At 41.7% G+C, this 12,468-nt stretch overlaps 1 protein-coding gene across 2 annotated transcripts in view; it reads right to left on the bottom strand.

The window, feature by feature from the left end:
• The window catches only part of SENP5 (SUMO specific peptidase 5), a 155,067-nt gene that overhangs the window by 26,074 nt on the left and 116,525 nt on the right, over positions 1-12,468 (bottom strand). Inside the window, exon 1 of one of the 2 annotated variants that reach the window (XM_032920110.1) lies at positions 7,526-7,668. The exons of the other annotated variant lie outside the window; for it this stretch is intronic. The gene's annotated coding sequence lies outside the window, so the exon portion shown is untranslated. Of the gene's footprint in view, positions 1-7,525; positions 7,669-12,468 lie in introns of those variants that run through there. 2 annotated transcript variants of the gene reach the window in all.

Genomic DNA, 12,468 nt, shown 5'->3' with positions numbered 1-12,468 from the left:
AAAGTTTTTCTCTGGAGTTGCACAGGTATCAGTGGAGGCAGGGGCAGGCTAAAGCAGTCAAGGCTGGAAGGATATGCAGGAATCCAGTTAGCCACTAGCGAAAATGTACATGGAACCATGGTCTCAGAATAGGTACACCCAGTCACTGCTCTTATAGTGAACAACAGCCCTTAAACATGCATAAATGATGCTAGTCCAAATGGTGTTGCAGAAAGGATAAATACAATCTCTTCCTGCCAATATTCTTCATTAAAACATGTTGGGTTTGTTCTCTCTAAGAGTGACACACTAGGGGCAAGATCTGGAAGAAGGCTGCCTCCTGGAAGCACTGCTGGTGCACAGCATCCTACTGGTACATTTTGTCTTTTGCTTGGCAGCTAAATGTGGGACTTTCTTTTGACACTGTGCTGCCTTTCACTCGTATCAGATTGTGAGGGGTTGTTTCATCAGAAACAGAAGAGTGAAATGGAATAAGGAATAAATTAGAAGCAGGACCAAGCTGTCATTGCAGTTCTTAAAACTTGGAAGAAAAAGAGGTAAAAACCTCATGCAGCAGAGATTTGATTATCAGTTTCCTCAAATGATACCATTATTGTAATTGCCAAACTCCTTCTAAAGCAGTGTGTAGCTACAGTCATTGCAGCACCAGAATTGTACATGCAGAAGGATGTAAAATGTGCACTGTAGGACAGAAATAAGGATGTTACCATCAGTGAAAATCTTTGTTATCATGAGAGGCTGGAGGAGCTGAGACCATCTTCAGAAAGAAAGGAGAGTGCTGGAGGGGCCTTCCTACATATTTTCAGATCAGTGAAAAGGAGTTGTCTTTATGTGTTATCCTTTGCCTGGGAGAATCAACTAGGAGAAAGTAAGATCAAACGGGGAGTTCAAAATGAAGTAGGCAAGGATGTCAGTCTTTCCCAGTGTCTTATCAAGACATTCGTACAATATCTTATGGAGCTAATGTGCTATAGTTAAGGCTTTCGAGACATAATGAACTTGCTTTTCAAATTAGAACTGACAAATAAAATAGCTTATTCACCTCTACTCAGAAATCACTCCAAGGAAAGAAAATCCAGGCAATATAGTTGGAGACCTGACACAGAAAATGTTTGTGATGACAGAGTTTGTTATTCAGAAATATGCCCATTTTCTGGGTTGAAGTTGCGAGCGAAAGGGGAATGCCTCAACCCGAACTGGGGGCCACTCCAGCTTGGGAAGTACCATCTCAATGAGGTTGGCATGGTTTGATTTTGGTATTTCAAGAGATACAGCAGAAGACCAATACTTGGCCTCTGCTTCAGAGACACCAGTTCATCCTGTGTCCTTGAAATTTTATAAGCTAAACAGATAGCATCCTGACCACACAAGAGGGATCCAAAATGTTCAGAAACAACCTTTGATACCTACAGTCTTTAGAGGAGCTACAGAAAAAAACATATCCCACTACCAAAAGAGCTAAACCTCTTTAACCTCTTTTGTATGAGTGTCTTTAAAACAAACGTAAACTCTCACGTAAGCAGTCAAATGAGAGATTCCTGAGCAGGGCTGAGCCCCGGGTGAATAGCCAACCTTATTAGCTTGAAGCATCAGTTGCTTGCATTTGAGAGGTATCCAGTGTGGCTGGCCTGTAACTAATGACATACCTGCAATAATGTCATAAAGATCAGGGCTCAGCTTGCTTCAAGATGGGTACCTGCAAATATTCCTGGAGAATTCTATGAATAGTGATCCAAATTCTGCACTCACTACTATTCTCTGGATAGGAGGGAAAGGTGTTCATTGAAAGCTGCAATTTAGTTCCTAGCTGGTAAAACTGGAATAATAATTCCCTAGCAAAGTGGGATCCTGTAAAGATGAGCATGTTCTGGGCACTCAGCTAGCAGAGATACCATGGCTGAATACACAGCTATTAGAAGAGCTGGAGGGGATCTTGCAATGTTTCTAGTCCATCCCCTTGTCCGAAGGTAGTATCAAGGTAGGTGATTTCAAACCTACCCTAAAACATATTTACATCTACCCTCCCCAGCCTGGTGCCATCTCTAGATTTAATATGGACAATCCCTTTCCAGGACTCACCTGCACAATCAAATCTTTTTTGTCACACATTCCCTGTGGTTGCTTGCGATTCTTAAAGAGTAGGTTCCTCTCCCTTTTATCATGACTCAGAAGTTCTCAATTTGCTCCCATCCATCTGCCAAGGCAGGCATACTCAGATGAGATATTTCAAGCCGTATCTTCTTCCTTTTCCTCCTGCCTATTCTCCCTGGGCAGTCTGTACATATAGAAAAGCTTTAAGTAGCTGATGCCTTCAAAATGCAAGTCCAAGTCTCTATTAAAACTTGTCCCCTTCACTCTGGAGCCGAATAAGTTGCAGAGCCTCTGGAAGGATAAGGCCTTGTCTGCTGGAGTTTTTCAAACTATGCATCTCTTTGATCCCTTTCCCAATATGCAAAAATACTAAAATTCTCTCCTGAATTTCATTACACATAAAGACATGAAAGTGCAATTTTTCCTTACTCATCAACAACTACCCACCAACCCTAGCTCCAAGGTAGACCATTCTGGCTACTTCAAAAAATGGGTTTAGAAATTTCCATTTCCAGATTGCCCTGGCAGGTATAACTGTGACTTTGCAAACAGCTACAGCTGTGTGCACTAATTGCTTTCCTCTAAATTATTTATGAGACACTTTTGACTGATGAGATTTCTCACAACAGCATGTGCTAACCATTGGCAATGGACTCCTGAACTAGGGGGAACTCCATCACCTGCTGAGGTGCAGAAAAGCCAGATGTTAGCAGGCACTGTGTCCCCGGCAGCATGTGCACTGAACTGCGAGGTCAAGCTCTACCTGCTTTCATCTCCTTTTCCAGTAGCTGCTCAATAGGAAATGTATGTGGAAGCATTATATCTGCACATAACACACCCTCTTTACTTTTGGGATTAGATCAGAGAATACTGGAGACTGCCTAATTTAGATAAAGCAGAATATAGGGTGTCAATGAGCCATGGAAGACAATCCATTTCACTAAACAGGGCTTTTCAAGCTCTGGTCCCGGATGCAATAGGGGGTCTGTAAAATGCAATTAGGAAAGCTAGAAATCAATAGGCTTAAATTCACCACATAGAAGGTAGCAGCTTTACCAGAAAAATTCTAAAAGATACATAAACTGAAAAAGAGTTGAAAACATGACTACAGACAGTGCAAAATATTTATCATGACCCTTTTTCACTTTACCACTGCTTTTTCCTGGAGGGCTTATCACTGCTATCCAGCTAAAAACTACTTAAAAAGCTATGGCTAAAGGTAACCATAAGCCCTATCAGTTAAATAAAAAAACTGGTGTTCCAGGGACCAGCACATTTTGTCAGTATTTTTCCTTTCCTTTTCAGATATGAATAACTGATAGGGTAAAGCAGTCAGAACCAGGTTACCTAAGAAGAAAAACTTCATGTCTTTTGTTGCAAGAGCTTGACAAGGAGCAGCCAGAGGAATGAAACAAAGCAGCCTGTTAGAATTAATGCTCACTATTGGTGTTTTTATTGCCTTCCCAAGAGACTATAAAGGTTGCTAGGTGAGCAACCAGTGTGACGGCTTCATGAGTTTCACAGCTGTGTTTAAGAACTAAATTTAAACAGGATTCCCAGCCAAACTGTAGATGAAATTGTGTGTTGGCCCTTTTCCTAAGCAGTATTTTTACTTTGCCCATCCCACAAATTTTAAAAAATTTGAATTAACCTTGTGCTCATTTATTCTACATATGCCAGAAATTTGACAATGTTTTCTGTACAGAAGTCTTTTGACCCTAGATACAGGGGTTCAGGCAGGAAAGAGAGGGTGACAAAGAGGGGCCATGTTGCTCTGCTGAGGTGAGCTGGTATTTCAGAGCCAGGCCAAATATTCCTCAGCCACTCTGCTCAGTGCAACAAAGATATAACATGAATTGCTGTGGGAGGAGTGCAGAGCACGGCACACCATCATCCAGCTGTGCATAAGGTCTGGAGGAGGAAGGCAAGGCAGAATGTGCAGTTGTCCTAAGAGCACCCAGAAGTTTAATTTCTTGACTCCGTTTTCTCCCTTGCTGTCTGGCCATGTCCTGTTCAGTGGGTAACACTTGGGAGCAGAAAGAAATGTCCCAGCTTCCAAGCCTGCTTCCTCAGAGAGATGGGACACATGGACTCCTTATAGTTCCATGAAACAGCAGCCTAGTGATGAGGACATAGGTCCTCTACAGAAGAATTGGAGGAAGTGGGGAGGAAGCTGATGTTCCCAGCCACCCATTACAGATGCAAAAGGAGACAGGATGGAAGGTATCTGTCTGGATCTGACACAGACTAACAGCGTGGCAGAGGTAAGGCTAGGAAGTCATTCATGCCTCATTTCTCCCACCTGTAAATTATTCCTCCCCCTTCATCCCCACAGGTGCATCATTATGATTGCTCAATTAATTAACAGTTTAAAAGAGCTCTGAGACATTCAGATGGAAGAGAATTTTATTTTTTTTTTTTAATTTCTGCTTCTCCAAGGTTGGATGCATAAACACTGAACTTTGTAAGTCTTCTGATGATGATGAAGAATTATCTTCAGTTTATGGATGGGAAAGTTAAACCATGGAAAAGTTAAAGCACACATTTTGAGAAACAGCCTCAAGTTCCACGATCCCCCTTTCTGAGTGCCCAGCTACATACAAATACACCTTGACTTTCACTCCCAATCCTGAATGTGAACAGCCACAAGTGAAGGCATTCGCCCACTGAAGATTGTGTGCTCAGGATCCCAAATCAAGTATCTCAAAGCTAAATCCACTCTAGAAAACCTAAACAGAAAGTTACCCAAGAAAACCTGACTGGAAACAGCAAACTCAAGTGCTCTGTCTACCACATCAGACAGAGCACACTTGTGTTTGACTAGAGCTTCAGAAAAGCTTCATGCCATTGGGGAACTAGAACAGGTGATCAGACTTTTGGAGGCATCTATCACGTGGCCCTCCAGCACAGCGAGCTGTAACTGAAAGTATTACCAGAGAGTTTCCCTGACCAAAACAATTTAAACTCTCACATAAAAATAGAATGCTGAAAGGAAATCTGCACTGTTATTATGTTTAACAGAAACCCCAAGTTCCTGTCAAAAACAAGAGAATAGACAATCTTCAGCCAGTTTTACTGACAGATCTTTTGAAATAGCCATCTGTCACAGCAGGAGTGCTTGTTGTTCAGCCCTTCTGAAAAATCTGGCCCCTCTTTGGGAACATGCTGCTTTTGAAACTCCTCTCTCAGGCCCCTCCTAGGAACAACTTCTGCTCTTTTTGTGTCTATCAGTACTGTCCTCAGTGCGGTGGAACCTGCCAGTAAAGCACATAGATGGGCTTGAACTGCAAAATGGGAAAATTGCTCTGAGCTAGCTGTAAATCCAAGGACAAGGGGGTAGGTTAAGTCCAGAACTAATTGTACTTCCAGTTAATGTTGCTTATAAAAAACATTGCAAACATATTTCAAAGGATTTCCAAATGCATATATCTCATAAAAATTGCTCACTGAATACTCCTTTTCCCTGAAAAAGATTTTCCCCTTGTCTGATTTTTCCAGTCCTTTCTCTTCTGTCTTGCTTGTTGACACCTTGTCCCAGGTAAAGAAGAGGTAACAAAGGACTCCAGTCACCTAGCAATGGAATGAACTGTTCCTTTGCTCATAAAAGATTGTTAATAGTGGGGCCCCAATTTGGGATGGAAAACCAGCTTCCAAGTAGGCTTCTGCTATAAAATCTGCTATACAAACGGAAAAATTCAGGAGCAGGTGAATCATCTCATGTGCTGGGACCATGCAAACAAAGATGGTATGATGCACAACACTACATTAAAACAGAAGTATTATCTTACTGTAAATACCTACACCTGGAACCTGCAATAATTCCCCTTCACAGAGCAGACATTTTAAACCAACAATCTGATGACAGCCCAGCACAGTAGAGCGCTAACCTGGACATTTGTCCTTTCTTCTGCTACTGGTGTATTAGAAGAACATGTTTCTGGTCTGCATTAACAAATACAAAACTTTTGTGGCTCTCTGCAATAGAGACAAAACCCATGTTTCTTTCAATGGAACAAGACCTCCAAAAAATCAGTGAGATATGGAAGAACACTTTTTATTTCTGATGTGGGCCAAGAAGCTTTGAAGTTACACTGGTACCTCCAGATAAAAAGCAACACAATCCCTCCTGCTACAAGGGAAACCTCAGTAAAATTCTGGCTATGTGAAAATCAACAGCAAAATTCCCACCAGTCCCACTGTGAACAAGGCTTCAGACCATGAATCTATTCTGTAGAGGGTTTCCTACCAAATGTTTGAATTTTTTTTTTTTTTCCCTAAAAGAAAAAAAAAGTCAATTATTGTATTTTCTTCAAAAAGCCATAACCAAACATTTCATTTTAGATTGGGGTCAATCCCAATTGAAAAATTTCCAATTCTCACACATGTCTTCATGAAGCAGTGGAACTGTATTGGCTGACATGTTCTGATACTAAACTGAACTGACACACAAAAGCTTAATAATGCCAGGCAATATGTTTTGAACTTTCCATCCCCACAAAACAAAAAAATCAGCATATCGAGGTTCTTCACCATCCTCCCTCCTGAATTTGGATAGAAATACATATGGTAATGCAATTTTTCAGAGTTGCTTTTTTTTAAAACTACAATTTGCCTCAACAGTGTCTACCACCTGGCACAACCCTACCAAAACTAAGAAGTTACTCTGGAATCATAAGACATAATTCAGAACAGAATTTGGCCTGAAGAACTCCATGTCCCAAAGATCCCAACAAAACCTTCCCCTTGGCTCTGCTCATTCCTTTTGAGGAAAAACCCAGCGGAAGGGAGGCAGTCAGTGTGACTGCCAGTTTTGCAGAGTCCATGAAGCTCGTGGGAGACATGACCCCAGTTCTCTGGCTCTTGGATTTCCAACAGAAGCCTCTATTGAAAATGAGCCTCTTCAGTGCCCCAAGATCTTCACTGTTAACCTTTCTGAGTCATTCAAGAAATTCAGCCCATAATACAAAAAATACAGCAAACTTCCATTTGCCACAGCATAGAAATCTCAGAAGCTACTGAAACATTATAAACTAATAAGACTTTGTTCAGCAAGGCTGAAGCCCCAGGAATGGAAAAGAACTTCAGCACTTGCTTAAATTTAAGCACAAGCTGAAATGCATGGCTGAATAGGAATGGCCTGAGGAATTACGCAAATGCTAGATGAATCCGAGTCCAAATATGAATTACTTTAGAAGATAGAGAAGCAAGCAGTGCTATTTAATAATTTTTATCTCCTTACCAAGAATGCATAAGTTCTTACAGCTAATACTACAGCATCTTCTGCTACTGCCAGAAGCCAAATGACCTATTCTTTAGCAGTCAAGCTCTACTCATTTTCAAACTGAAGATTAGTCCATTTATGCTGAACAGTGGCAGAGAATGACAATTTCATAATACACAGATTGAGTGCTATTCCACTCACATGTTACATTACCTTGCCCTTGCTTCCACTGTGCTTCCATTTGCAATTGACTATCATGGTAATAAGGTGGTGCTGCTTCTAATCTCAAATTATATACTTTCTGGGATGCTGGCAATTCATTAGATGCCGCCACAGAGTGACCAAGTGGATCTGACCTTGAATAGGAACACAAAAAAACATGGAGATGTAACTTATTCATATTAACAGCTTGCATTAAAGTTACGTGAGCTGGCCACTTCCTCAAAATGCTGAATAAAATGAACCTTCAGCAACAGCACTGAAAAGGGCAGCCAGCACCTCCCAGCAGGCTATCGGCACCATCCACAAGTGATCCCATAATCATGAAAGGTGATTGTGAAAATGCTTCTACACATGACTAGTCCTCGCTGCTGCAAACACTCTCACAGGCGTGAGCATTTTCAGGGTCAGATCCCACAGCCATACTGCTAACAGGCAGTGCAGTAAGTCAAACAGAGATTCCAGTTTGCCCTCCTTGCAGAAATATCAATGAATCCATAATATAATCTCTGAGAATGTCATATAGAAAACTAATGCTTTACCATACGATATCATGGCCCCTCCACAAACTAAACAAAGTCCTTATTTCACTGTGATCTGAGCAGAAATACATAAGAGAAAGTGGGCAGCAATTAATAAATTCTGCTACCAGAAAGAGGATTGTTGGTAACTACACACAGGAAGATACACAAAAGAGCTCACTGAGAAAACATCCCAATTTAGACTGTACATCTCCAGGGACCGCTTGCTAAGAAAATACAGAATATTTTACTTCTAGGTCACTGATTACAATCTGGCCTCAAAGGAGAAAATGACTGAAAGTTAATGCCAGCTGACAGTGGTGTGAAAGCATTAGGGTGGATCTCAGCCCACTTTCTAGAAGGTTGGAGGACACAACCCAAGTATTTGTTACTTGTGAAAGTATAAAGCTAAACATTCAGGCTGTGATTCAGTGATACAGTAAATCCAGCTGCAGGACTCCCAGGACAAGGAGTTAATGTGACATACATAATTCTGCTGATTCCAGCTTCTCTGAAACCTTTCGACAAGTTAACTGTGTACAAACAGGTGCTAGAGCAGATCATCATCTATCGTTATGCTTTTTACAACTGAAAGAAAAATCCAAGTTGCATGTGCTGACCAGCTCAATACAAATACAAATATGTGCCCTTAGCTCATTAGGGTCCAAACCGCCTGGTATCAAGAGTCACCAAACCATGGCCTCCAAGCTGCGTCCTTCAGTGACAGCAGGTACAGGCTGTGTAGGAGCAGGCACATCAGAACTATACTGTTTTATTGCTGCTGGTCACTCTCTGGACTGGAGACAAATGAAGATGCTGTCTACACATCCGTATGTCCTATGAAAGGGTGGAGGGTGCCAGATAGTTAGCAAGTCACCCAGGACACATAAAGGCACCCAGGCATTAAATAGCATAAATAGCAAGGCATTAAATGACACCATCCCTGCTGGCACCACATCCCTGCTCATCAGTGCTCCATTCATTTAGACACTTTAAAAGAGACCAGGGAAATAGGAGATCAGAGCGATGTGCTGCTGCCTTTGATAAGCCTGAAAATAGGAGCAATGTTTGTGTTAATCCTATAGCAGTAATACAGAAAAGGCACAATTAACTGCAGTTGCAGGGACAGTCTAGTGCAATCTATTTTCCCAGTGAATTCCTCCATGGAAAAATGGGTCACAGGGCAGACGTGCAAAATGCATCCAAATATTTGCATCTGCACGGTGTCCACAGCCTGTGCTCCAACAGATGGTTGGCCAAAGGACTTCTTCTCCTTTTGTTTTATTTCGTTGTTTTTTTCCCCCTGAACACACAGGAGCAGAGCAAGCCCTTCTGCCAACAGCATAGTGAAGGCAGTGCATTCAACAATGAAAGGGCAACCTTGATTAGTGTCTAATGAGTAGAAACCAGTTGCTTTTCAGCACATAATGAAGTAGAAAAGTTCTGCTATGGTCTGCCAGAGTTTTGATGCTGCTCTGAGGAATGCTGTTGGAGATGCTCTCCATGCAGTCTCTGCTTCAGGCACCATCTTATTTATCCTTGATCCCTCCACAAGCATGGTACCTCCCACTTCACTGCAGGATCACTCTTTCACATAAAGAAAATTATGTATTGCTCTTTACATAACATGCTATTCTTTAACCAGCAGCACAAGTATCAGGGCAGCTCCACCTGATTTGTACCTTCAGATAGAAAATGCAGACAGCTTTGGTTTAGATTCCTTATGTTCTTTCTTATTTCCCTTAAAAATGATTATATTCTTCAAGTAGCATTTGACCCCCATTGCTGATAGCAATGGAGGGGAATGAGCAGCCCTATAGGTAAGTAACGAAGAAATTCTGAATCCACTGATATCACAGAATCACAGAATCACAGAACGGTTTGGGTTGGAAGGGACCTTCCAAGATCATCCAGCTCCAACCAAAGGAAAATGTCCTTGCTGAGTGTTCCCCTTAGAACTCTACACCTTTGGGAAAGAGACCAACAGAGGTTGTATTAGCTGGAGTGAAGGTTTGCAAGATTGCAGCTTGGAAAGGCAATACCATCACAAAGGTGCTACTGAGAATAAAGAGGGGTTAACATGGTCATTGAATGCATCCATCAAGACTTGGGACAAGGAAACACGAACAGTATTGGCATCACTTGCTGGTAATAATAATAAAATCAGGCTGGTGATGGAGAGGGGAAAAAAATAGTACCTCTTCTCTACTACCTAACAAGAAACAGTGCTAGCAAGAAGGCTACAGTCCCTGTACACACAGACACTTTTCACTGGAAATGCAGAGAAAACCACCCATTCAGGCCACAAACACTACTCATTAGCAGGGGCCACAGAGAAACAGAAACCATGAATTGGAGGTAGCAGTACAGAAACAGAATAAACCAAGGAGTTTCCATATCATTTAAAAACCCAGGGCATTTGCAGGGCAAAACTTTCCAGGGGGCATGGGAGGGGGTAACATCTGTGCTTTGAAAGGGAGAAAATTCACAGTTTATAAAAAGGAGGGTGGAGTTGCTAATCTGGAAGCCAAATGCATACAGGGCTTGCAGGGGAATGGGTGTTGCAAATGGGAGGAAAAATCTTGTGCTCTTCAGAGGTTTCTAAACCCAGAAAGCTACAGCCTGCACTTGCTTAAGGTGCTCCATGTTAAGCCTGAGCTCCCTCTCTTCCATTTCATATTTTAGCCAGAGAGGAAAATGTTAAGCTGTTAGAATTAATAAAGAAGGAAAAAAGGAGGTTTAAATGTTTTTAATTTTAAAAAGAAGAAACTTCTTTATAGCTGCATAATCAGTTAAAACTTGCCTGTGGTGTTATGTCCATGTGCTAGGTGTCCTTCGGGATCCATTTGCATCTGCAAATTCATCCATTTTAATTACATGATGCCATAGGGTATATGATACTGTATGGACAAGTAAAAAGACAAGATGAAGGTGGGGCAGAAAATAGAGCTACCACATTTCCATCAGCCAGAATGACTGTTGCATTCAGTCATGTGCATGGGATGGGGGAGGGACAGTTATGTGAAATAAGTTACTTCAGTCCTTCAAGTCCCCAAAATGAATTCCTTCAGTCACTTGTGAGGGAGATTCTCTCTCTTCTGTCCCACATCTCAAATCCAGTATAATTTCCTGCTCCAGATGTGGCAATACTCTTCAAGCTAGGGCGTCTGTCTTCTCCAGACTATGACCTGAAGCATCTGCCATTTGAGAAGCCCCCACCTCACAGAAAACCCCTCCTATACCAACCCAGGATCCTGCCATTTAAGAAGCCCTCTGTTATCATTTATACATATATAAATAATGACATCTATGCACCTCTCAGAGACCAAGACAGACAGTGGTATGTATGCTGGCAACATACATACATTAGCCATTTTCCAGTGATCTTTCTTAGCTGCTCTGGCCCCCATAAGCTTATGCAGATTTTGTAATGATGGATTCTTAGGTCCCTTTCTGGAGGTGAATGCCAGCAAATGACACCTCCAATGGAGTCGTGGGGTCCAGTGGTGAAGCTGTCCCACCTGAGACTCTTAGGGGCACCAGGAGGTGAAACACCTACCTGAAAAACAGAGCAAGCCACAGAGAGGAGTCTGCAAAAGTGAAAATAACTAGCAAAAAGAAAGACAGCAAGTGACATGAGTAGGCTAAAACAGCTGCCAAGAAGCTCATCTTTCAAAGGTTTGGTTCTAACTGTCAGCATATCACATCCTACCATTGTAAGTCAGTTCGACAATATCTGGATTTGCAACTTTAGAGGTTTTGTTACATCTTGAGACAGGCTTGGCTGGAAAGAAGTTTTCAAACCTGAAACTGCCAGGGCTCAAAGTTAGGTACAGACTGAGATTATCTAAGCTGTGACTCCTAAGCACACTTGAACTTTGTTGTAACTGTAAAACAAAAGATGCACAAGGCAGAACTAAGCAGCTTGAAAAAAATAGGTCGTGGGTCACCTACAATTTTGTAAAGAATGATTTAATGCTACCAAGGTGAAAGATGATCCTAAAAAAGGGTAAACTATATTAAATTGGGAAAGCAGTGCTAACATTCTCCATAAAGAAAATACTCTGCAATTAGCAAGAGGCAAGATATGGGTAAGCAGTTTTCAAGAAGAAAGTCGCTCTATCTCATTAAACAGCTGCTTCGCTCCTGCTTTTTTTCCCTGTTCAACTGCTCACCTTTAATCTGTAATACTCAGCTACACTGCACACACCAAGAATGCAAAGCCGACAAGCACGGGGCCTCCTTTATCAGCTTAGGATAAAAGCAAGAGATTGAAAGGATGGATTGTCTGTGATTTTTCATTGCAGACTGGTAGATACCTTATGCCTGTTGCAAAAAGGCTAAAGATTTGGAAAACCTGAAGATTCGTTTATCTTTAAAGATTTGGAGGAATACTGGTAGAAAATGACAGGTGAA

This window comes from Strigops habroptila, chromosome 8 (genome assembly GCF_004027225.2).
Source record: "Strigops habroptila isolate Jane chromosome 8, bStrHab1.2.pri, whole genome shotgun sequence".
NCBI lineage: Eukaryota > Metazoa > Chordata > Aves > Psittaciformes > Psittacidae > Strigops > Strigops habroptila.
Note: the sequence above shows the minus strand (reverse complement) of the source record. Positions and strands in the feature narration are given on the sequence as shown.